This window comes from Protopterus annectens, chromosome 8.part0 (genome assembly GCF_019279795.1).
Source record: "Protopterus annectens isolate FY-2018-M chromosome 8.part0, PAN1.0, whole genome shotgun sequence".
NCBI lineage: Eukaryota > Metazoa > Chordata > Ceratodontiformes > Protopteridae > Protopterus > Protopterus annectens.
This window is the reverse complement of record NC_056741.1, coordinates 1,510,248,853-1,510,275,206: the sequence shown is the minus strand read 5'-3', so window position 1 is coordinate 1,510,275,206 and position 26,354 is coordinate 1,510,248,853. Positions and strand designations below refer to the sequence as shown.

Sequence of the window (26,354 nt, the reverse complement as noted above, 5' to 3'; positions counted from 1 at the left end):
GATAGGAATATGTAAATAAGCCTCCTTTAAATCCAATGTTACCATCCATGCATTTTTGCTCAGCATTGGAAGTAGCTGCTACAGAGTAAGCATCTTGAATTTTGGTATCTCCAGGAAAGTGTTCAAGACTGACAGATCCAGGATGGGTCTCCATGAATTTTGCTTTCTGGGGACTAGAAAGAGTCTTGAGTAAAAACCTTGCCCCATTTCTGAAAGTGGAACCAGTTCTATGGCCTTCATAGCCAAGAGGGCTTCCACCTGGTTTAAGGCCTCTAACCATTGATGTTTTGGTAGATCCGGCCATCCGTTTGGTCTTGGTAAGGTATGAAAATGGAATTTGTAACCTCTTGAAACCACATCCAGAACCCACTTGTCTTGGGTTATGTAAGTCCAATTTAGGTGAAAGAGAGAGTTTTCCTCCGAGAGGGGCTTCCAGGCAAGAAGTTCCTGCAGCCCAGCAGAGGGAGTCATTGAGCCTGTTTTCTATGAGCTTGAGGTCTGTCCTCTCCACCCCTAGGGGTGGAAGCAGTCCACTGTCTTGGTCTGTAGGAGGTCTGCATTTGGGGCCTTCCTCTGGAGCGTCTGTATCTACCCCTCTGAGGCCTGTCTGAATTGGGAAAGGACCAATTTTTAGTTGGCCAATTCCTACTAAATCTGGGGGGCTGTACTTGTAAGAAATCCTTAACCGTTTGCATGGATTTTGCCTTGTCCTCCATCTTCTTTATCACCTCTTCAGCCTTAGATCCAAACAAAACATTATACTGAACAGGAGCATCCAGTAACTTAGCTTTCACTTGATCCGGCAAGTTTTGCTCCTTTAACCAAGCATGCCTTCCAATGACTATGCCAGAGGCAGCAGCCCTACAAGAAGCCTCCAAGGCATCAAAACCACAGTGTAAACCATGCTTCCCTACTTGTTCAGTGGCATGCATTAAAATCATGTAATTCCTTATTATCTGCACAAGCGGAAATGGAAGCTAGCTTTTGTTTCAAAACAGACAGTAGACATTGCTGGTATTTCAGCATATGAAATTGACAGTTTAAAGCCCCAATAGATAAAGTTGCAGAAGTGTACACTTTTTTGCCCCATCTCTCTAAAGCTCTGGAATCCTTATCTGTGGGAATGGGGTTTTTAGCAGAAGCGGCCTTAACCCCCTTAGGGCCCTGAGAAATGGTTTCAGGATCAGCAGTAGGATTCTTGTATAAGGACTGGTGAGAATCAGGAACCCTATAATATCTGTCTGGCTTAGCAGGAGCTGGAGGAAAAGAGTCAGGAGTTAAGTTAGCCTCAGAAAAGGCATCATCCACAATATCCAAAATAGGAGGAATAGCCAGGGGTCAATGTTGGGGAAGAAGAAGAAAATCCCCAAGTCTTTTCTTAGATTCCGAGTACTCCTGTCCTTCCCAGTGAAAATGTTCCCTCATTTCGTGTAAAGTTTCCCCAAATGAAAAATCCTCAGGGGAAGAATCTGAAGGAATGGATTCCTCAGCATCAGAATCCTCATAAGGAGGGAAAGAATAATCCTGGTCAGAAGAAGACACTGAAGAAACAGATGCCTGATCAGAAGAGTCATAATACAATTCCTGCCTTGGCCTTTTATCTTGAGGGGGACGTGAACCCCTAATCATGGTAAGTAAGTCCTCCGCCATCTTAAGTAACTGTTTTTGGGACTTGGGTCCCGGATCAGAAGAGGCCTGGGCTGAAGTCTTAGATTTGGTAGGAGTCTTTGCCTTTGTCTTTGGCTTTACCTTTATCAGAAGCTGTGTAGGCCTGAAAACCCCTTCGGAAGCTGGTACCTGCACAGCGGCTCCGGACCCATCCGAAGGAGCATTGTCCGAAGGTCCTGCAACTGAAATACTCAAAGGCCTAGTTGGCTCCTCGTGGGAGTCCGTTTCGGCCATCGGTTCCAAAATGGCCGACGACAGGGGCTGCGAAAGCACCTCACTGATGACGGCCGAACCTGAAGCTGGCTCTGCTTGTAAAACGTCATCTGTTTTGGACCTCGGAGGCCTGTCTTTATCCTTGCGTCGTTTGTGAACTCCGGTAGTCGGAAGAGTGTCCGACGACATTTTGTAATTAAATTGCCTACCGAAATAATGAAAAGCAAAATCGTACCTTCGTTTAATCGTACATTGATTAAATCTAGCACAAAACTGACAACTAGCTACGTTGTGGTCTGGGCCTAAGCAAGGAATACAGTAAGAATGGAAATCCTTATGAGGTATTTGCTTCCCACAAGAAATACAATTATTAACTTTTTCTGACATCGGACTGGAGCAAGAAAAAAGTTTCCCCAACAGGGTACTTAGCTTTGAGTAGAAGAAGAAAGTCTCCGGACTGAAGTACGTAAAAAAAAAAAATTGTCAGGAGTCAGCCGACCGGCACTTGCGAACTGCTTTTACCGCACGGCATGAAAGACTGGAAAACATGGCGTCGGCTGCCAGCTTTGTACTCCTGGCACACTGACGTCAGGGAGTATGGCTGAGCAGCCGACGCCAGACCCAGACTTTGGGATTCTGGCCGACCGAGGACTGCCTGTCGGCAGGGGAGAACCCTACAGTGATGACTGCAACAGTGAAACACGATGAACATCCACACTGCAAAGTAGATTTTCTAACTTGGTTTCCAGAATGCATTAACTCTTGTAAATCTTTATGTTCTGCGCAACCAGGAATCATCATCATTCTTTGTTTAATTAGTTCCACAATATGCTGCTGGTACTTCAACATGTGAAACTGGCAGTTTAAAGCCCTGATGGCAAGAGTTGCAGAGGTATATACCTTCTTCCCCATCTGTCTAAATCCCTAGAATCCCTGTCTGAAGAGGTAGGGTTTTTGGCTGTAGTAGCCTTAATACCTTTAGGTCCCTGGGAAATGGTCTCTGGGTCCACAGTGGGATTTTTAAATAGAAATCTGTGAGAGTCAGGTACTCTGTAGTACCCATCAGGCTTTCTAGGAGCTGGTGGATAGTATCAGGGGTAAGACTGGATTTCATGAAGACATCATCTATAATTTCCAGAACGGGGGGGGGGGGGGGGATTGCTAGAGGCCTGTGCTGAGGCAATTTTAAAAATTCCCACAGTCTCTTTTTAGACTGTGGGTAGTCCTGGCACTCCCAGCGAAAATGCTCTCCGTGGGTATGCAGGGTTTCACCAAAAGAAAAGTCCTCTGGGGGGTAAGGCAGAGGGAATGGAATCCTCTGCATCTGAATCCTCATAGGTAGATAAAGGTAATCCTGGTAATCTGAGGGGTCAGAGTCATCAGACTCATGATCTGTAGAATCATAAGGAAAATCAATTCTTTGGCTTTAGAGGGGGAAGGCTGGCTTCCCCTAATTAAAGCAATAACGTCTTCAGCCATTCTAAGCATTTGTTTCTGTGGCATGGGAGCTTGACAATGCGCTTTGGTCGTCGGTTTCTTAAGCGTAGTGCGAACTCTGTCCCTGAGAAATTACGTAGTTTTATTCCGAAACAAACTAGTCTGTTTAATACGAAAATCGGAAGGTCTGAATACACCCTCAGAAGCCGGTGCCTGCACAGCGGCTCCAGACCCATCCAAGGTAGAGACATCCGCAGGTTCCATAGTCGAAAAAGCATCTCGCCGCATACCTGACTCCGAACGGGTCTCAGTAGAGGCCTAGAAGCGGGTATCAGGGGCTGCTAAAGCACCTTAAGTACCGGCAGACTGGCGACTAGCTTAATGGAAGCATAGTCTGCAGTTTTGGACCTATGCGGTCTTTATCCTTACGTTTTTCGGAAAATTGGTAGTTGGATGGCTTATCGAAGCCATTTCGGAATACGGAGAACGAGAGTGAAAGAATTTAGCGACAAAGATAACCAGACGACGAATAGTTTGGGCGTTGAACGGGGCACAAAAGACACAGCAAGGAACGTCATGGTCTGGGCCTAAACAGGCGACGCAATAAGAATGAAAATCTCCGCGAGGTATTTGCTTTCCACAGGCAGGACAATTAACTTTTTCTGGCATCGGTTAGAGCAAGAAAAAAGGATCCCAAACAGGGTACTTGGCTTTAGAAGACTTCAGGTCTGAAACTCTAAGAACAAAAATTTCAAGTAGTGGCCAACCGGCAATTGCGAACTGCTTCTGCTTCAGGCTCCGCTCAGCAAGAAAAGCTGATGTAATGGCATCGGCTGCATGTTTTATACCCCGACGACCTGACGTCATGGAAGAGGCGACAGCATCTGACGCAGAAATCCCAAGACTCTGGTATTCGTGCCGACTGAGGGCTACCTGCAGGCAGATAACCCAAGTGTGATGACTGCAACAGTGAAACACGAAGAGCATCTCCCTGCCTTTGGGGTGGAAGTGGTCTACTGTTTGTTTCTCTGCTGTCCCTGTGATAAGGGCCTGGGTGGTCTGTCCCTGCCGGGCTTAACTTGCCCCAGTCTGCTACGTGCAGGAAAGGACCAGTGCTTAGGGGGAAAATTCCTTCTGAACCTATGAGGTTGAACCTGAAAAAAATCTTTTACTGTTTGCATAGATTTTGCTTTGTCTTCCATCTTTTTAAGCACCTCTTCTGCTTTTACTCCAAACAAGCAGTCCCTATCCAAGGGTGCATCAATTAATTTAGACTTGACATGATCAGGGAGAGGTTGTTCCTTCAACCATACAGGTCTCCTAATGACAGATCCTGACACTGCTGCCCTGCTTGAGGCTTCAAGGACGTCATATCCACAGTGCAAAAAGTGTCTGGCCACTTGACAAGTAGAGTGCATTAAATCTGCTAACTCTTTCGAATTGGCACAATCAGGAAAAGTAGAAATTTTTTGCTTTAATAGTGCCAAAGTGTGTTGTTGATATTTTAACATATGGAACTGACAGCTGAGTCTCTGATAGCTAAGATTGCAGAGGTGCATACTTTTTTACCCCATCTGTCCAGAGCTCTGAAATCCTTGTCAGAAGGAATAGGATTCTTTGCAGAACTAGCCTTACCTCCTTTAGGTCCCTGTGTAATGACCTCCAGGTCTGCAGCAGGATTTCTGTACAGGTATTTATGAGAATCTGGTACTCTGCAATACCCGTCAGGTTTCCTGGGAGTAGGTGCAGAGGGCATCAGGAGCTATGCTGGATTCATGGAAATCATCGTCCACCACTTCTAAGATGGGGGGTGGCTAAGGGTCTGTGCTGGGGCAAGTCTAGAAAAGTACAGTTGTGTACACTTACCATAAATGAAGATGTTCGAGTGTATTCACTGTTGCAGTCATTACATTTGGGTTTTCTGCTTGCCGTAGCCCTCAGTCGGTCTGATTAACAAAGTCTTGGGTCCTACATGGGTTGCTGTCTCTTCTTCCGTAACGTCAGGTCGTCAGGGGTATAAAACATGCAGCCGACATCATTACATCAGATTTTCTTGCCCCAGCTGTCAGGTGCCCCCCTAATGGGATGCAATTAAATCTATAAATATACAAGGTTATACCTCAAACAAAAAAGCTAACACACCAAAAAGCTTTTAAGCATTGAAAAGGAGAGAAGAGGTATAGCCAGAAGTCAGGGGGCTGGAGGGAGGTTAACCGGGACTGTAACACTGAATACACTCATCTACATTTTTGGTAAGTGTACACAACTATACTATGTTCTTCGTGTTTCACTGTTGCAGTCATTACATTTCGGTAGATTCCCAAAGCTAAGGATGGGAAGAGGAATTTAGGTAGCGTTAGGACCAGCTAGAAGGCCCTGCAAAACCAGCTCTGGATTTAGAGAAAATTGTCAAATGGTAATGCTTGGTGAAAGTAAGTACAGAACTCCAGGTAGCAGCTTCTAGGATGTCCCTGGTAGGTATGCCTCTGAGAAAGGCTGTAGAGGTAGAGGCAGCCCTGGTTGAGTGGGATAGGTTTTCCATGGTGCTTATAGCAGGAATGAATGCAATAGCCTATCCATTTGGAGATGGTTTACTTTGAAATAGCCTTCCCCTCTGTCCCTGCATCAAATGCCACCAGCAGTTGTTCAGATTTCCTTTGAGGTTTAGACCTGTCCAAGTAGAATCTAAAGTTGTCTGTGCACATCTAAGGAGTGCAGTATCCGTTCCCCTTTGTTCTGTGGATTAGGAAAGAAGGTTGTCAAATGAATGGACTGATTAAAGGCCACACTGGATACCACCTTTCGCATGAGAGAGGAATTGATTCTGAGGGACACCATGTCCGCATGAAAGATGATGAAAGGCTCCACTGCCATAAGGGCCTGCAATTCAGATACCTCTTCTTGCTGAAGTGATGGCTAAAAGGGAAGCTGTTTTCCAAGAAAGGAATTTTAAATCTGCAGTAGCAGCTGGCTCGAAAGGAGGAAGGGTGAGTTTCTCCAATACAAAGTTAAGGTCCCAGGCTGGAGCTCTCCTGGGTGATCTTAAATTTTTGGCCCCTCTGAGGAACTGCTTGGGCAGTGGATGAGAGAAGAGGGGAGGTTCTGTGTTATAATGAGCTGAAATGGCTGAGGCGTGAATTTTTACTGAGGGAAAAGACAAGCCCTTGTGAAGCATCTCAGTTGAGTATTGTAAAATCCGAGGTAAATTGGGCACTGCTGTGCTCATCCCTTGAGATTGGTTCCAGGCACAGAATCTTTTCAAATTTTCAGCATACGAGTATCTAGTACTAGGCCTCCTTACCTTTAAAATGACATCCATCACTGGTTTACTGAGGGATGGTAAAGGAGAGCTTAGGTAATTAGACAGGCTGCTAGGTTCAGTGTTTGAAGCTGAGGATGCAGAATCTGGTTCTCCTGCTGAAACAGCAGGGTAAGAGTCTGAGGCAGGTGCCATGAGGCCACCAGTGATGCACTGCACAGGAGGGGGTACCAGTGTTGTCGTGGCCAGGCTGGTGCAATCAAAATCTTCCTTGGCTTGTCTAGTTTGATCTTTAGTAGTACTTTGGAGAGCAGAGGCAGAGGAGGAAAGGCATAAATGGATAGGTTTTTTCAACTGAAGGACAGAGCATCCACTTTCCAAGCTTGTCTGTGGGGAGTCCTTGCGCAAATTTTTTCCAATTGATAGTTCTGGGGGGAGGCAAACAGGTCTATATCTGGGCTCCCCCATTTGATTGTCAACATGTTGAAAATCCTTGGTTCCAGTTTCCACTCGTGTGGGTCCATGACGTTTCTGCTTAGTCCGTCTGCCAGTGTATTTAGTTTTCCTGGCAGGAATTGAGCTTCTAAATGCACTTGGTATCTCAAGGCTGTGTTCTACAATGCCATGGCTAGTCTGCAGAGGGGGTAAGAATGTGTACCCCCCTGCTTGTTTATGCACCACATAAAAGTTGTGCTGTCCGTCTTTACCATTGATTGTCCTGGAAGAATGTAGTCCTTAAAGGCTGTCAGAGCATTCTGTACATCTAACATTTCTTTATGATTGATGTGAAGGTGCATTTGAATTGGGTTCCAATTGCCCTGAATGCACTTCCCTGCCACGTGCGCCTCCCCATGCATAGTCCGAGTCTGTTAGGGTTTGGGCGGCAGGGGGTAGTGTAAATGGTAGTCCCTTGTTTTGGTGGCAGGTCTCTGCCCACCAAAGGAACTCTAGGCGTAGACAAGGAATGATAAGAATCATTGCTTCTATAATCCTGAGAATGTTGACACCATAGGTTAGATACCATTGTAGTTTTCTCATATGCAGCCTTGTATATGGAATTAGAAGAATGCAGGAGGCCATGAACCCCAAGGCTTGTAGTATTTGCCTTGCAGATAGCAGGGTTTTTGTTGCCACTTGCTTGAAGTAGGTTGTCAAGTGAATTTGTTTCTCTGACGTGAGGAAAGCCATCTGGGAAGCTGTATTCAAGCTTGCTCCCAGGAATATAATTTGTTGACAGGGTACCAGGTGTGATTTCTTTTCATTTATGGTGTACCCCAGACAAGTTAGCACCCTTTGTACAAAAGCCAGATGATTCAAAAGTATGTCCTGGTTTTCAGCCTGAACAATCGTCCAGGTATGGGTATATTTGACTATTTCCTTGCCTTCAAAATGCAATGACTGGAGCTAGGCACTTTATGAATACCCTGGGTGCAGTAGATGAGCTAAAGGGCAGTGCAGAGAACTGATGGCGCTTGTAGCCTGCTTTGAAGCGTAGGCATCTTCTGCAAGATTCCCTGATTGGGATGTGCAGGTATGCTTCCTTTAAATTTAGTGTTGCCAACCAGGCATCTTTGCATAGCATAGGAAGCAACTGGTGAAGAGTAAGCATCTTGAATTTTGGAATCGCCAAAAAGGTGTTAAGAGTAGAAAGGTCCAGGACAGGACGCCATGAATTGCCTTTTCTGGGTACCAGGAAAAATCTCGAGTAGAAACCTTGCCCCTTTTCCTCTTCTGGTACTAACTGAATAGCCCCTATGCTTAAAAGAGAGAGTACTTGCTTTTGGGCCTCTGCCCACTGATTTGGAGGTAGAGCCGGCCAACCGCTTGGAGTTTGTAACGTGTGGAAGTGAAATCGGTATCCTTGGGACACTATATTTAAAACCCATTTGTCCTGGGTAATGAGTCCCCAGTTCTTTGCATAAACTGCAATCTTTCCCCAATAGGGCAGTCAGTTGAGAAGTCCTTGGAAGTTTTTTAAAAAGAAGTCATTGAGACAGTTTACCATACAGGGGAGTTTTATTACTCCCAGATTTGGAAGTGGAGGCCCCCCCACTGCTTAGTCCTGTGCGTCCTCTGGGACTGAAGCCTGGGTGCTCTGCTGGATCTGGGTTTGGACTGAGAAGGTCAGGAAGAGGCAGGAAAGGACTGATTCTTAGAAGGCCAATGCCTACTAAATCTTGGAGATTGTGCACAGATTTAGCTTTTTCCTCCAACTTTTTAAGAACTTCTGCCTTGTTGCCAAACAGGTGGTCCTGATTTAAGGGAGCATCCAGCAATTTCACTTTAACATAAGTCAAGGATTGCCCCTTAAGCCAAGCATGCCTTCTAAGTACAGACCCAGTTACCGCAGCCCTGCAAGATGACTCTAGTGAATCAAAACCACATTGCAAAGTATGTTTACCAACTTGTTCAGCAGAATGCATTAAATCCTGTAAATCCTTATTTTCAGCACAATCAGGAATCAACATCATTTTCTGTTTAAGCAATCCAATAATAGGCAGCTGATACTTTAACATATGAAACTGGCAATTAAAGGCCCTAATAACCAAAGTTGCAGAAGTGCATACCTTCTTACCCCATCTACGCAGCACCCTGGAGTCTCTATCAGAGGGGGTAGGATTTTTGGCAGTAGTAGCTTTAATGCCCTTGGGTTTCAGGATCCGCAGTAAGATTTTTGAAAAGGAACTTGAGAATCAGGAACCCTGTAATATCTATCAGGTTTTCTGGAAGCATGAGGTAAAGAGTCAGGGGCCATGCTAGATTCCGGAAAGGCATCATCAACAATGTCCAGTACAGGAGGTATAGCTAAAGGCCTGTGCTGGGGCAGGAGTAAGAAATCCCTAAGCCTCTTTTTAGAATCAGAGAAATCCTGACTTTCCCCAACGAAAATGCTCCCTGAGAGTATGCAAGGTTTCACCAAAAGAGAAATCCTCTGGGGGGGGGGGGGGAGCAGAGAGAATAGAGTCCTCAGCATCAGAACCCTCATAGATAAGGGTAAATCCTGGTAATCAGAAGAAATAGAAATTTCAGAATCCTGGTCAGAAGTATCATAAGCAAACTCAGTCCTAGGTCTCTTAGAGGGGGAAGGTTTGCTTCCCCTGATTAAAGTAACAAGGTCTTCAGTCATTCTTATCATTTGTTTTTTAGGCATAGAGGCCTGACCATGCGGTCTGGGCATCAGTTTTCTAGGCATGGTTCGAGTTTTAGGCCTTGAAGAAGAAGATGGCGTTGGTTTAATATGCAAGTCAGTAGGCCTGAATACACCCTCAGAAGCCGGTGCCTGCATAGCAGCTCAGGACCCGTCCAAGGTACAGACATCCGCAGATTCCACAGTTGAAGCATCTTGCAGCATACCGGACTTCGAATGATTCTCAGTAGAGGCCTGCGAATCTGAAGTAGTGAGTATCAGGGGCTGCAAAAGCACCTCACTGAGTACCGGCGAACTGGGCGGCCTGTCTTTGTCTTTATCTTTGCGATTTTTTTCAGAAAGTCGGTTGGCTTACCAAAGACATATCAGGATAACTGAACAGAGCACCCAACTATACCAACGACAGATAGTTTGTGGTACAAATAAGGCACAAAACTGACAGCGAGGTACGTCGTGGTCAGGGGCTAGGCAAGGAATACAGTACGAATGAAAATCTTTATGAGGTATTTGCTTTCCACAAGAAATGCAATTATTTACTTTTACTGACATTGGTTTAGAGCAAGAAAAGGTTTCCCCAATGGGGTACTTAGTTTTAGTTGAAGACTTCGGTTCTGAAACTCGAAAACGAAAATTTCAGGAGTCTGCCAACCAGCACGTCAAGAAAGACTGATGTAATGATGTCGGCTGCATGTTTTATACCCCTGACAACCTGATGTCATGGAAGAGACAGCAACTGACATTGGACCCAAGACTTTGTTAATCAGGCTGACTGAGGGCTACCGCAGGCAGATAACCCAAATGTAATGATTGCAACAGTGAAACACGAATAACATCTCTCTTAGTCTTTTCTTAGACTGAGGGAAGTCCTGAGATTCCCAGTGGAAAGGTTTCCTGAGGGTGTGAAAGGTTTCCCCAAAGAAAAGGTCTTCTGGTGGGGAGGCAGAAAGAATGGATTCTTCTGCATCTAAATCCTCATAAGCAATACGAGGTTGTTGTTCCTCTTCAAAATCTGAATAATCAGATTCCTCAGAATCCTGCTCTGTCATTATTTCAGGAGAAGGGTGCTTTTCCTTTTAGAAGCTGTGGCCCGACTACCCCTGATAAGGGAGAGAAGATCCTTCGCCATCTTAAGCACTTGGGCTTGGGGTGGTTGAGCAGGAGTAAGATGGTGACTAGAGGTAGATTTTTCTAGGAGTGGCCTGGCTTCTAGGCCTAAGAGTATCCATTGGTCTAAGAGAAATGGTAGTCGGATGAGAGGACGTCATTTTTTGTCTAGAATCAGTAGTGTGAAAGGCTTCCTCAGAAGCCGGTGCCTGCGTTGCGGCTTCGGATCCAATCGAGGCAGAGAGAACCAAAGTCTCAGAAGACTAAGAAGATTTCTGCGGCACACCGGACTCCGAAAGGGTCTCTGTAGAGGCCTGCGAAGATATCGTATCGAGCATCAGGGGCTGTGAAAGCGCCTCACTGAATTCCGGAGAACTGATGACCTGCTTAGCAGTAGTGTCGTCGGAAGACTTAGCCTTGTGTGGTCTGTATCTTTATATCTATGTTTTTTTCAGAATGTTTTCTCTTGGTAAGCCTAACCAGCATCTGGCTGGCGGTCGGCCTGGTAGTCACAGGAGTGACTGAGGCCTGCTTCAAAGCGCCCATCCCAAAAACTGGTTCCCCCCTAGCGTCTGAAACAGGCGCCAGGATATCCTCCCGGACGTGTCGTCCGCTCTGGATTGTGCAGCCTCCTGATAGGTACCCTTTTTATCAGATATGGAGAATGCCGGTTCCTCAGCCAAGCTAACAGTGGCTACAGGCTGAGAATCAGCGGACGGAGGTGCTGAGGAAGTAGACGGCCGCGTGGGCTTGGCCCTCTGCCTGGGTGGTTCGGATGGGGAATTGGAAGCGGCTTCTATTCCGAGAGCGATTTGTCTAAGCCGTTGGTTTTCAAGGTATAAATCAAGGCCCTGAAGCCAGCGACAAAGGGTCTTAGGGACGAATGATTTACAAATGGTGCAGTTTTTATAATTGTGATCCCTACCCAAACAAAAGAGTCACTGGTCGTGGGTGTCTTTGTGGGGATGACCACAGTTGCACTTGCTATTACCGGACATTAACAGACTATAGTAATACAAAAAGGACTGAAGAAAATGACCAACAGGGTACTCATCAATGCGAAACTGATCCGACATCCACGAGTAGCAGGAACACCTGGCGTACGAATGGTAGCTGAAATGTTCTGAGGACTGGTGCACGCAGACATCACATTTATGGCCCATGTACCTGCCAACATGTCACATGTCAGAGACACCATCAGGGACTGGAAAAGCTTTGGGAACCTAACTGGACAAGCTGATGGGAAGAAGGGTAAACCCACTAGTGAATACTGCAACACTGGAATAGGAGGACATCAGCCATGCCCCACTCACCTCTCCTGGAGATGGAGGGAAGAGAGGAATACACTTGGGGGCACAATGGAGGTTTGACTTCACCAGTGGAGAATGAAGAAGCCACCATTCATGCTTAAAGTGGAAGGCCAGGGCTGCCTTAGACAAAACACCTCTTGAAGAAATTAAAGTATAACTTTCATTGCAGATGAATAAAGTCACTTGTTCAGCCCTTTGCAGAGTATGTGCGTGCAGGGAAATAAGGAAGGATAACAAAAAAAAAAAAAAAATTCAAACCAACCATGACTGCTGCTCAGTCAAGTCAACCATCACCTACTGATATAGAATGAAGGGGATGAATGGTTGGGAGAAGGCAGATGACCAAAAGATAAATGCATGCAAAGCAAGACAGAATAAAAAAAAAACAACAAAAAATAAACCAAACCTCCAACACAAACACGAGGTCTGCGTTTGATGCAGGTTCAGAGGTGGTCAGTAATGGGTTTAAAAAAATAAGGTCCACAAAGGATATCAAGTCTCTGAGGTCTTACACAATGTGCCCATAAGTACATCACAAGGCCACTCTGGTGGCAAACAGAGGGATAAAGGCCTGACTACAGTCTAGGTGATACAGGTTCAATTAACAGCTTGGGTGGCTGACAGAATGGCAGGGAGGGAAGGTGCTCGATGACCATCCCTAACGGGAGGTAATGGTTCAAAGAGGGGAGATGCCCTCACATACAGTCAACAAAGGTGGAGGCTGGGGAAAGGGAGTGGGTAGAGCATATAACCCCCCCGAAAGAAGCCCAAATGGCCAAGCCCCCCAGGATAGACTGCACGTTCAACTGTACTGCTCAGTACAGTAGTACAATGACATGGTTTTGTGACTCGTGTGATCAAAATCATTATGTTATTTAGCCTTGAAAACACTTTCCCACCTGATAAAGCAATTTACAAGAAAACAGGAAGACATATGCATGGTTCTCAAGTATGTAACCAAGTTCAGAAGGTTTAGGATCTTTGCTTGGAAGTGTTTGTACAGTTAGGTATTTTTATACCCCAAGCAGACTTTGAAGATTTTTTCCTCGGGTAGACCGCAAATCTTACATATGTGATGGAGGAAAAAAAAAAGAGGTAAACAGGGACATACAGTGGATATAAAAAGTGTACACACCCGTTAAAATGCCCGGTTTTTGTGATATAAAATAATGAGACCACAATAAATCATTTCAAAACTTTTCCCACCTTTAATGTGTTCTATAACCTGTACAATTCAATTGAAAAACAAACAAATCTGTTAGGGGAAAAAATATACAAAATAAAAAAATGTACAATAAGCTGGTTGCATAATTGTGCACACCCATAAACTAATACTTTGTTGAAGAACCTTTTGATTTAATTACAACATTCAGTCTTCTTGGGTACACACCTCCCATCAATTAAAGAGACTCTGATTAACACCAAATAAAGTTCAGCTGTCCTAGTAGGATTTTCCTGACATTTACTCAGTTGCATGCTACAGCAAAAGTCATAGTTCACAGACAGCTTACCAAGCATCAAAGGGATCTCATTGTTGAAAGGTATCAGTCAGGAGAAGGGTACAAAAAATATCCACTGCACTGGATATACAATGTAACAGTGAAGACAGTCATCAAAAAGTGGAGAAAATATGGGACAACAGTGATGTTGCAAAGAACTGGACATCCCTCCAAAATTGATGAAAAGACAAGCCGAAAACTGGCCAGGGAGGCTGCCAAGAGACCTACAGCAACACTGAAGGAGCTGCAGGAATTTCTGGCAAGTACTGGTTGTGTATTACATGTGACAACAATCTCCCGTATTCTCCATATGTCTGGACTATGGGGTAGGGTAGCAAGCCTTTTCTTACACAGAAAAACATCCAGGCCCGGCTAAAATTTGCAAAGCAATATGTCAAGTCTCCCAAAAGCATGTGGGAAAATGTTTAATTCTATTTGCTGCCAAAAAAGCAATTACTAGAAAATGGAAATCGAAGTCTACACCAACTGAATATTATAAGACAGATAAAAGAACTGGAAGGCGATCTTTAGAAAACAGAAGGAGCAAATTACATAAAAATAAATGAAAATTGTGGGAACGATACATGCATAATAATATTCAGGAGGAGGAGTTAGGTTTGAGAGAAGGCAAGAATACAGCAATTTTTTGAAATGCTAAATTGCTGATAGTAACAGAAAAAATGTGCGTGATTTATATTGTTTAAACTGTTTTTTTCTGTTAATTTATGTTTGCCTATGTCTTAAGTTGCAATTTGTATAAAAGAAAAAAGACATGTCCACAGTAATAATTAAAGTGGCTATGAGACTTGAAAAGAGTTTCCCCCAGCATGCTGGGCAAAAGAATCCAATGAAGACTATTCTTGCAAGAGTCCAAAACAGTGAAACTGATAGTCAGTGTCTGACCTTGTTGATTCCACTGGAATCACACAGACCACTGCTGATGTCATCTAAGAGGCTGTGCAGTACCATGCAAATTGTGGAGGCCATGTATCCTAGTATTCTGAGGCACTCAGAGTATATGCTAGACTAGGTATTAAGTTCTCTCAGGGCAGTCTATAAATCAGTGACCTTTGTCATCTAGTAGCAAGGCTTTTCAGACATTTGTGTCTGATATAACCCTTACAGAACTTCAACTCTGCTTAGAAGACAGCTGAGATTTGGAACAATTCAGTTTGGTATCCAAGGGATAGAAAACTTTAGAGACTGCATTTATATGAGAAGCTCATCCTAAGATGGGGCAACAAGGGCACAATCACCTACAGAGTATTTTGGCCCCTGGCAACCACTGCTATGCTTCAATAACTACTGCACACTTGGATATCACACTGGAACTATGATGACACCAAAAGGCAGACTTCTGTACTGGAAGTGACCAGCTTCCACCCTAAATCTCAGAAGGCTCCTGATTTCTGGGTTATTTATTTATCATCACTTAAAACATAGGCGCACACTTCAACAGAAAACAAACCACTGTACTAACATTTTTCACTTACATGCATTATCCTTTACATATAAGGTGTTCTTTGTTTACGACTGTCATTCACTATACCATAACAAAAATTGTTTAATTCCTACCTTCACCCTAAACTTTACTCCTCCTGAACATTATTCTCCACATATTGTTCCCACAATTTCATTTATTTCTATGTAATGCGCACCTTCCCCTTCCTAGAGATCCCAAACTCCAGTACTATTATCTTGTTTACAATATTCAGTACTTCAATTCCAGTTGGTTTAGATTTTGATTTCCATTTTCTAGTATTTTTTTTTTTATGGCACCTTTGGCATGTACCTCACTAGATGCATCAAACTAAAATGCCTCCAGACATTCCTAATGAAGATTACCACTGACTTAAAAAAACTTAAGATACCAGAAAAAGTACAGTTGTGTACCTACCATAAATGTAGATGTTAGAGTGTATTCACTGTTGCAGTCATTACACTTGGGTTATCCTGCTGGTAGGCTACCTGCAGTCGGCCTGAGTTCCAAAGTCCTGGTCCAGCGTCGGTTGATGTCACCTCTTCCCTGATGTCAGTGCGCCAGGGGTATAAAAGATGCAGCCAATGCCATTTTCTTCAGTTTTTCTTGCCCCAGATGTCAGGTGCCCCCAAAAGGGTAGGCTAAAAATACTGCTCATAAAAAAGCATGCACTAACATCAACATTACCTTCATCTACAAGCAAATACACCACATAGGTTGCATAGAACAGAGAAGTACAGATAAGTCCCAGCAATGAAAGGGGGATGGTGGGAGGGTAACCTGGACTGCAACAGTGAATACACTCGAACATCTACAATTATGGTAGGTACACAACTGTACTATGTTCATCGTGTTTCGCTGCTGCAGTCATTACACTTGGGTTGAATCCCAAAGCTGAAGTTGGGTGGCTGGGCCTAAACAGAATTAGGAGTCACTATGAGGCCCTGCAGAACTGCAGTGGCAAAGCCTGCTCTGGATTTAGAGTAAAGAGGTAAGTGGTAGTGCTTTGTAAAAGTGTGCAGTGAAGTCCAAGTTGCAGCCTCCAAAATGTCCTTGGTTGGTACTCCTCTGAGGAAGGCTACGGAAGTGGCTGCTGCTCTGGTTGAATGTGGCCTAATGCCCTTAGGCACTGATTTGCCATGTTGTGAATAGCAGAAACGAATGCAGTGGCCTATCTATTTAGAAATAGTCTGCTTTGAAATAGCCTTTCCTTGCGATCCTGCAGCATATACCACTAAGAGTTGCTCAGTCTTTCTGAAGGCTTTAGTTTTGTCCAGGTAGAAGCATAGCTCTCTGTGCATGTCCAAAGAATGCAGAAGTCTCTCCCCCTTATTCTGTGGGGTTGGATAAAAGGTAGGCAAATGAATGGTTTGGTTAAGAGCCACAATGGACACTACACCTTAGGCATAAATGTTGGGCTTGTCCTTAGAGAAACCCTGTCCGGATGGAAAATAATAAAAGGTTCCACAGCCATTAGTGCATGTAACTCTGAGACTCTTCTTACTGAAGTTATTGCTAGGAGCAGAGCCATTTTCCATGATAAGTATTTTATCTCAGCTGTATTGGCTGGCTCAAAAGGAGGCAGTGTGAGCTTTTCCAAGATAAAATTGAGGTCCCATGCAGTTACTGGAGCTCTCCTTGGCGGTCTTATGTTTTTGCCCCCTCTGAGGTACTGCCTTAGCAGTGGATGTGAAAAAATAGGTGGGTCTGTATTGTAATGAGCTGAAATGGCAGAGGCATGGATCTTAATTGATGAGAAGGATAGGCCTTTGTCCAGCATCTCAGTTGGGTATTGTAAAATCTGAGGGATATTTGGTACAAGTGTGTCCATTTATTGTGCCTGGTTCCAAGCACAGAATCTCTTCCATTTTTCTGCATAAGATTTTATGGTGCTGGACCTCCTGGCCTCCAAAATAACATCCATAACTGCTTTAGAGAGAGGTGGGTTCTGAATGGTTACATTATACGTCATGCAGCCAGAGTTAGGGTTCTGAGTTGGCTGTGTAGGATCGGACTGTTTTGTTGGGTTAGCAAATGAGGGATTTGAGATAATGTCCAGGCTGGGCCTTGAGACAAGCGCTTTAGGATTGGGTACCAGTGCTGGTGTGGTCAGTCTGGGGCAATCAGTATTATTTTTGGCTTCTCTTGTCTGACCTTTAGGAGTACCTTGGGGAGGAGAGGCAGTGGAGGAAAGGCATATACTGTAAGGGTTTTCCAGCTGAATGATAGGGCATACATTTTCCATACTTGTTTGTGATAAGTCCTTGTGCAGAATCTCTCTGTTGGCAGTTGTGAGGGGAGGCAAATAGATCTATGTCTGGGCATCCCCATTATCTTGTTATCATGCTGAAGATTTGTGGATCTAGCTTCCACTCGTGAGGATCCATGAGGTTTCTGCTTAGTTCGTCTGCCAGAGTATTTGTCTTTCCTGGCAGGAATTGTGCTTGCAGGTGTACTTGATAAGTCAATGCTGTGTTCCACAAAGTCATGGCTTGTCTGCAGAGGGGGGTAGGAATGTGTGCCTCCTTGCTTGTTTATGTACCACATAACTGTAGTATTGTCCATCTTTATCAGCAGTTGTCCTGGATGAAGTAGATCCTTGAAGGCTGTAAGGGCGTTCTGTACAGCTAGCATCTTTTTGACTGATATGAAGATGCATTTGGCTTGTGGGCCATGTGCCCTAACACATTTTCCTGCCATGTGGGCCCCCCCAGGCATAATCTGATGCATCTGTTAGTGTCTGCCTGGCTGTGGGTAAAGTGAATGGCTGTCCCTTGTTGTGGTGACAGGCCTGTGCCCACCATTGAAACTCCTGTTGCGGGCAGGGAATGAGGGTAATTAATGTTCCCAGGCTGTGGCAATGTTGAGTCCAAACACTTTCTAGATACCATTGTAGTTTCCTCATATGCAGTCTTGCTTATGGAATTAGCAGAATGCAGGATGCCATGAAGCCCAAAGCCTGCAAATTTTTTCTTGCAGATAACTGGGTCTTTGTTGCAATGATTTCGAAGTAAGAATTCAGTTGCCTTTGTTTGTCTGGCGTGAGATAAGCCATCTGGGCAGTTGCATTTAAGCTTGCACCCAGGAATATTATCTCTTGAGAGGGTACCAGTTTTGATTTCTTTTTGTTCACTGTGTACCCTAGGCAAATTAGTAATCTTTTTACAAACGCCAGACACTTCAGTAGAATGTCCTTGTTCGCTGCTTGAATAAGGCAGTCGTCCAAGTAAGGATATATTTGTATTCCTCTGTCTGCAAAATGCAATTACTGGTGCCAGGCATTTTGTGAAGACTCTGGGCGCAGTAGATAAGCCAAAGGGCAGTGCAGAGAATTGGTAGTGCATTGAGCCAACTATGAATCTGAGGTATCTTTTGCAAGTATGTCTGATAGGGACATGCAGGTATGCCTCTTTGAGGTCCAAAGTTACAAGCCAAGCCTTCTTGCCCAGCATGGGCAGAAGTTGCTGCACAGTCAACGTTTTGAATTTTGGAATGTCCAGAAAAGTGTTTAGAATAGATAGGTCTAGTATTGGTCTCCAGGCTTTGTCCTTTCTGGGTACCAAGAAAAGTCTCGAGTAAAATCCTTGTCCCTGCTCTTGCTGTGGTACTCGCTGAATAGCCCTCATGTCCATGAGGGATGAAACTTGCTTTTGTGCCTCTGCCCATTGATTGTGTGGCAAGTCTGGCATACCTTTTGTCTTTGGAAGGGAGTGAAAGTGGAACCTGTAGCCCTGAGACACTACATTCAAGACCCATTTGTCCTGGGTGATCATGTGCCAATTTTGTGAAAAAAGTGCTAGTTTTCCCCTAAGGGTGCTGCCAACAGATAAGTGCTTGGCATTGGCAGAGGAAAGTCATTGGGACTGTTTCCTATATGGCTGTGATTTGCCTTCTCCGCTTTTGGAGGTAGAAGCACCCCATTGTTTAGGTCTGTATGAGCCTTGGGGCTGGGATCTGCCTCTAAGGCGTCTGTATCTGCCTCTTTGTGGCCTGCCTGACACTGGAAAGGACCAATTCTTAGAAGTCCAGTTCCTGCTAAATCTGGGTGGCTGTACCTGTAGAAAATCCTTAACTGTCTGCATAGATTTCGCTTTATCCTCCATTTTCTTCAACACCTCTTCTGCCTTAACACCAAACAAAGTATCGTGCTGTAATGGAGCATCCAATAATTTTGCATCAGGCAGATTCTGTTCCTTTAACAAAGCATGCCTTCTAATGACAAAACCTGTAACAGTGGCCCTGCAAGAGGCCTCCAGTGAATCAAAACCACATTGCAAATTATGCTTTCCCACTTGATCAGCTGCATGCAATAAATCCTGCATTTCCTTGTTATCAGAGCATCCAGAATTTGTCAACATTTTCTGTTTTAGCAGTGACATTAAGTATTGCTGATATTTAAGCATATGAAACTGACAATTTAAAGCCCTTACAGCCAAGGTAGCAGAAATGTAAACTTTTTTCACCCCATCTGTCCAGTGCCCTAGAATCCCTATCAGAGGGGACAGGGTTTTTGCAGTGGAAGCCTTGACCCCTTTGGGACCCTGAGATATAGTTTCTGGGTCAGCAGCAGGGTTTTTATATAGAAATGTATGAGTGTCTGGAACCCTGTAGTATCTGTCTGGCTTAAAAGGTGCAGGGGGGTAGAGAGTCAGGACACAGGCCGGACTCTAAAAATACATCATCTACAATGTCTAGAACAGGTGGAATAGCAAGAGGTCTGTGCTGAGGTAATAAAAGAACATCTCTGAGCCTTTTCTTAGATTCTGAGTAATCTTGGCTCTCCCAGTGAAAATGCTCCCTTCATGGTATGCAGGGTTTCCCCAAAAGAATAATCCTCAGGAGGAGAGGCTGAAGGAATAGATTTTTCAGCATCAGAATCCTCATGGAGGAAGAGTATCCCTGTTCAGAAGAGGAGTCAGAGGAAATGGAAACCTGATCAGAAGAGTCCTATTCTGTCTCTTGCCTAGGCCTTTTATCAGGATGGGGATGGGAACCCCTGATCAAAGTAATTAGGTCTTCAGCCATTTTAAGCATCTGTTTCTTAGGCATGGAAGTCTGTCCAGGAGAATGCTGTACTTGTTTCTTTGTCTTTAGAGCTGTTTTAGTCTTTGCCTTTGAAGCTGAGGTTGGCTTGACATATAACTGTGTAGATCTGAGAACACTCTCAGAAGCCGATGCCTGCTCAGCGGCTCCAGACCCATCTGAGGAAATAGTTTCCGAGTGTCCAATACCTTGGGTATCTACAGGCCTAGTCGGCTCCACGTGGGAGTCAGAAGCAGCCTGTAGCTCTGAGGTAGCGGGCGTCAGGGGCTGCGAAAGCACCTCACTGAGAACAGGCGACTGGCCTAGCAGAGGCCTCGTTGTCTGCTTTGGACCTTGGATGCCTGTCCTTTTCCTTGCACTTTTTATAAACTCCGGTCGTCGGCTGTTCCGATGGCATTATATAATTAAATCTTCGGCCAAAGTAATGAAAGGCAAAATCGTACCAACGCTTAATAGTGCGTTGGTTATATCTAGCACAAAACCGACAGCTAGCAACATCGTGGTCAGGGCCTAGGCAAGGAATACAGTAAGAATGAAAATCCTTATGAGGTATTTGCTTCCCACAAGAAATACAATTGTTAACTTTTTCTGATATCGATCTGGAGCAAGAAAAAAGTTTCCCCAACAGGGTACTTAGCTTTAATGAAGACTTCTGATCTGAAATTCGATTTTGAAAATCTCAGGAGTCAGCCGACCAGCACTTGCGAACTGCTTTTGCTTTGGGCACCGTGCAGCAAGAAAGACTGAAGAAAATGGCGTTGGCTGCATCTTTTATACCCCTGGCGCACTGACATCAAGGAAGAGGCGACAGCAACCAATGCCGGACCAGGACTTTGGAATTCAGGCTGACTGCGGGGAGCCTGCCAGCAGGATAACCCAAGTGTAATGACTGCAACAGTGAAACACAATGAACATCATGGGAAGCGCTGTCCCATTACTCAGAATTTTGTATACTCCAAAGAGGAGATCTTGCCTTATGTGTCATCAGGGACTCAATGGCCATGGATTTCTTTATATTTCTACAAATCAAACAGTACCTTAAACATCTAAACAGCGGATTTAAACCTTCACTAGCAGATAAATAAAACATGGAGGCAGGTTCACTACGTAGAGCTTTCCCCACTTTCCCTTTCTTTCGAACAGAGTAATATATTACCTTTCTTTAAATAGGACCTGGAAGACTGACTGGATATTGACAAAGGCACCCTGGACTTAACTGCCCTACCCTCCTCAAAATCGAAGTATGGTCTAAGGCTGGGTAGTAGTAGAAGTAAATGGTCGCAACACTCACACGCCTTGAATTCCATGTGATCCTATTAAATGATACTTAAACGCAAGACGGTGGCTCACCAGCACCTAGCAATTGAAATCTTTGAGAGTCCAAAGCATTCAAATGGCAGGCCCTGAGAGAACACAAGAAAATGATGCAGCGTTTGGTAAAAATAACAGGGGGCTATCAAAGAAAACCAACCCAGCTCCTTTTTGTAGAAGCCGAAAAATGTTAAAACTTTTCATATCAACAAACTCAAAATGAGCATTATTTTTACTACTACAAACAAACCACGTACCTTTTGTTGCTCCTCCTTTGTCAATAGTATTCATAGAGAGTTATTAATTTGTTAAATGCTTTTTAACACAATGTGATTTGGTTTCCAGTTCTTCCTAGTTAGAAAGAGAGAGAAAATGCTTAATAATGGCACATTAAAGAGAATACAACTTGGCACCAAAGTACACACAGTATTATCTGCACAGTCCAATTTTTAGCAAGCCTGAGCTTCCAGACAACTTCTTTTTCTTAAACATTAAAATTCAACCAAATTCAATACCATCAAAAACTGCTATTCACAGATGTCGTAACACTGTATGAAATATCCACACTTTCTTTCCTAAAGAAAATCATGAAATAACGTGTGCAAGTCCAATTAAGTGTTCACCAAATTCTTCAGGCCAAAGCCCTGGGAGAAGCATCAACAGAGTCATACACACAGTCACTAAACAATGAGTAATGACCTATGTAACAGAAGAGACTAATTTACTTAAAGCAAAACTTTCCTCACAAGAAGAAACTGCACATAAAACAGTCTCCATACTTTCACAATTTGTAACACAAAAGTACAGCTGTGTAAGAACTTACTATAACAGTGAATGTCCCATTGATCACTACTTCACTATTCCTGCCACATGGGCTACCACCACCAATGTCTAGCCATAGTACCAAAGCTCTACCTTCCCTAGGTTGTATGTTCGATGCATGACCTTAGCTCGTATGCATTGGGGTATACAGACATACAAGCATGAATCCTTAGACTACTAAAAGAGAACACTGGTCAGCCAGGAGGGTATAGCTCAAATAAGTAATAAAACTCCCCTATTCCCTTGTAACAAAGCAGAGATTAAAGCAAAGGGAGAGAGTGAAATAAAGGGTTAAGTGAGATAAACAGGGAATGAAGGGTGGGATAGAATGCTTCAACAGTGATCAGTAGGACATCTACTGTTACAGCAAGTCCCTACACAACTGTACTATGTCCTGACTGAAATCACTGCGGCAGTATTCCTGACAAATGGGCAATTCTCACAGCTGAAGTAGGAAAGAAAGCTGGTTGGCTACTGAGTAGGAAAGCTGTCCAGCTGCTTGAACAAAACTGACTGAAAAAAGCTGTCCTGGACCTGGAGATAGCATCAATTTTGTACTGTTTGGTGAAGGTGTGTAGAGGACCAAGTAGCATCCTCTAAGATAGACCTGGAGTCTTCTGCTTTGTGGAATGCCCCTGAGGAAGCCACTGCCCTAGTGGAATGTGGTTTAGGACAGAAAGGCAAGTCTTACCATAGTATGAGAAGTAAAAACAGAAAGCCTTAGAAATCTAAGCTGCAACAGTTTGTTTGAAGACAGGCCGGCCCAGCTTAGGGCTCAAAAATGACACAAACAGCTTGTCAGTCTTCCTGAAATATTTAGTTTTGTCCAGATAAAATCTGAGCTGGCTATAAATGTCTAGAGAATGTTCATAGGTGGGTACTAGGTTATCTGCCCGAAGGCATTTATAAACCTAGCCAGAATGTGTTGGCTTTCGTCACCCCCTTAGACTAGTTCCCTGTGCCTCTGTCCAGCAGAGCCACTGAAGTGATCCCCGAGGTAAACTTTCTGTTTCCCATCCACTCGTCAAGGTTTTTTTTTTTTTTTTTGAAGAGTATTAGCAAGGAGCTCTGCCTAATGTAGATTGGAGTCTTGTTCCAAAGCATGGGAAGTGTCTGGGACAGGAATCTATCCCTCCTGCACGTCCTATTTATTGTTGTGGTGAGGTTTAGATCCCTAGAGCGTGTGGTTCGAGGGGACAAGGTTTTCTTTAGGTGGTGGCCTTGTATGTCAGGCAAAGATCACCTCTGAGTAGGCGGTATGCAACAGAGTACAACTGGAGTTTCTTCAGTTGAGTTGCATACGGCATCTCTTTGAGGCCACTGATCCTCTTGGTGAGGTACTTCTGAGGTCTTTCCAGCTGTTGCAGGTGTCTTGTAAGGTATATCTCAAATGGGGCATCGTACTCTAAGATGGGTTTGATGAGTGATTAGTAGAGGGGCACAATGACCTCTTTTGATCTGGATGCAAACCCTTTTGCGATGAGGTGGGCCACATAGAAGGATTTTCTAAACACTTTGGCAATGTGATTAAAGGTGAGATTACTATCTACTTGGGTCCCCAGATCCCTTATTACGTCTTCCATATTTAGGGGACTACCACCTATGTGGTAGTTTGTGGGTACTTTGTTTTTTACAAAGGGGATGACTATGCACTTTATGGCATTTAGCTTGAGGCCTTGATTTTGACACCAGGTATCCATCTCAGCGAGACCCTTTTGGAGGATGTCCGTGTCAGCCGGAGAGTCAATTATAGCCCCTAGTTTGCAGTAGTCTGCGAACTTGGTCAGCCATAGTCCTCCTGTGCTTGCCTGTACCTCTGAGAAGTATATGCCGAACAGGAGGGGTCCTAGGACTGAGCCCTGGGGAACGCCACTTGTAACCAGTTTAGAGTCGGACCTAGCTCCTGCAACTCTCACCATGTGGGTTCTGTCCGTGAGCCAGTTGACAACCCATCTTGTGACGTAGGGGTTTATGTTCAGGCTGGTGAGCTTGTCTATAATACCAGAATGGGGAATGGTGTCGAAGGCCTTTGCGAGGTCTAGGTAGGCTGTGTGTACCACCTTTCCCTTGTCTATACCCTTGGAAACTGTCTCAAAGAAGTCCACGAGGTTTAGGAGGCATGATCTGCCCTTAAAGCCAAACTGGGTATGGTCCAGTGTTTGGAGGTTCCCAATGTCTCTATTAATGTGTTCCATGATGATGCACTCCATAGCCTTGCAGACCAAGCTAGTCAGACTTATAGGGCGATAGTTCCCAGGGTCTGTTGTGGCTCCAACTTTGTGAAGCGGAATAACTGTTGCTGTGCGCCACTCTAAGGGTATGTAGCCTGTGGAGAGGCTGAGTTTAAACAGTGTGTTTAGGTGAGGATTCGTCTTTGAGCTTGTGTAGGACACAGCCTGGGACACTGTCCGGTCCCATTGATGCTGTGTTTTTGGCTTTGGAGAGGGCTGTTTTAACCTGAGTGTCTGTGATTTCAGGGACTCTACATTCTTCTGGTATGGTTATGGGCTCTTTTGGGGGTGAAGTTTGCGGATGACAAAGCTAAAGAATGCCTTGTGGTTATCTTTGGAGTCCTTGGCAATTTTTCCTTCAAAGCTCGCCTTGGATGATTTTATGGGAGATCGTAGTTTCTTGCTGATACTGATCAGGGATGTCTTCCCTTCTTGGGATTTTTCTCTTTTCTGTAGTAGTTTCCTCCTTCTATTGTATAGCTTGTTTATAGCAGGAGTCCACCAGACTGGTTTCCTTTTCTTGGAGGAGTGAGTCTTGGTTTTGCTTGGGATGGCACGATCCATTCATTCTTGTAGCTGCCTGTAGAATGCATTAGTAAAGGATTTTGCAGCTTGGACAGTGTTATCCTTCAGCATGGGGGCTTTGAAACTTTCCACCTCGGTCTTAAGTAACGTGAAGTTTGCTTTTGAAAAGTTTTTCACGGTGGCTTTCTTGTGGGGTGGAATATGGATATCCAAAGTGATTTGTTGATGGTCAGATCTAACCAGCGAGGGGTTGATCTCTGGTGTGGAACACCGGTCGTCCATGTTGGTGATGACCAGGTCCAATATGTTGTCACCTCTGGTGGGAGTGTTGACCAGTTGAATCAGGGCATTTGAGTTTATAAATTCTAGGAAAAGTTGGGCAAGGGAGTTAGTACTTGAGTAGTTCTCCCAGTTAATGTTTGGGTAAATGAAACCACCCAATATTAGGGTGTTTGGTAGGACCTTTATGTTTCCCAGTGTTTCCAGAAATGCGGAATGGGGGTCCTGGGACATGGTGGGTGATCTGTAGCAAGCTACAATCTGAAGTGCAGTTTTGCCCGTTGTTAGTTGCACGTGGATGATCTTTCCCCCCTGTTTTGTGGATTGGAAAAGAAAGAAAGTGGAAAAATGAATAGCCTGATTAAGGGACAGCTCATTCACCACCTTAAGCATGAAGGAGGGATTAGCATTGAGAGTCACCCTGTCCTTTTGAAAAATAAGAAAATGGAGAATGGCTATGAGAGTTTAAAACTCTCCTAGCAAAGGTGAGAGACAAGAGAAAGCTGGTTTTCCAAGTACAGAATTTTAGAGAAGAGGAAGATGCTGATTCAAAAAGAAGCAGTGTAAGCTTTCCTAGCATAAAATTAAGAAGATGGTTTTCTTTGTGAGTTAAGATGCAGGACTCCCCTGAAGAAAAGCTTGACCTCAGCCCTACCCATAAGTGGAGGGCTAAGAGTGAGGCAAGGCCGCTGACAGGTGAACTTTTAAAGAAGAGCAGGACAAACCTGACCAAAGAATTTCTCACCGATATTACAGTACAGCAAGAATTTGTAAGAAGTGTGGGTACTGACTAACTGTGGCACCAACAGGAAAACCTTTTCCATTTAGCAGTGTAAGACCTTCTAGTACTGGGTCTCGTGACCTCTTGTAAAACTTGAGCCACGTCTTCAGAGAACGGGTGTCTTTGAGGAATTAAAATCCTATCATCCATAGGGACAGGTTGAGAGATGAAATATTTGGGTGGAGCAGCAATCCTTTTCGCGGAGTTATCACGTGTGGTTGAAGAGGAATTCTCCGTAATTTCC

The 26,354-nt window shown here is 44.3% G+C and overlaps 1 protein-coding gene across 1 annotated transcript in view; it reads right to left on the bottom strand.

Annotated features, from left to right (window-relative positions):
• Positions 1–26,354, bottom strand: part of ARHGAP32 (Rho GTPase activating protein 32) — a 3,207,216-nt gene that overhangs the window by 2,984,766 nt on the left and 196,096 nt on the right. The window contains exon 2 of the mRNA XM_044081098.1: positions 21,730–21,823. The gene's annotated coding sequence lies outside the window, so the exon portion shown is untranslated. The remainder of the gene's footprint in view (positions 1–21,729; positions 21,824–26,354) is intronic.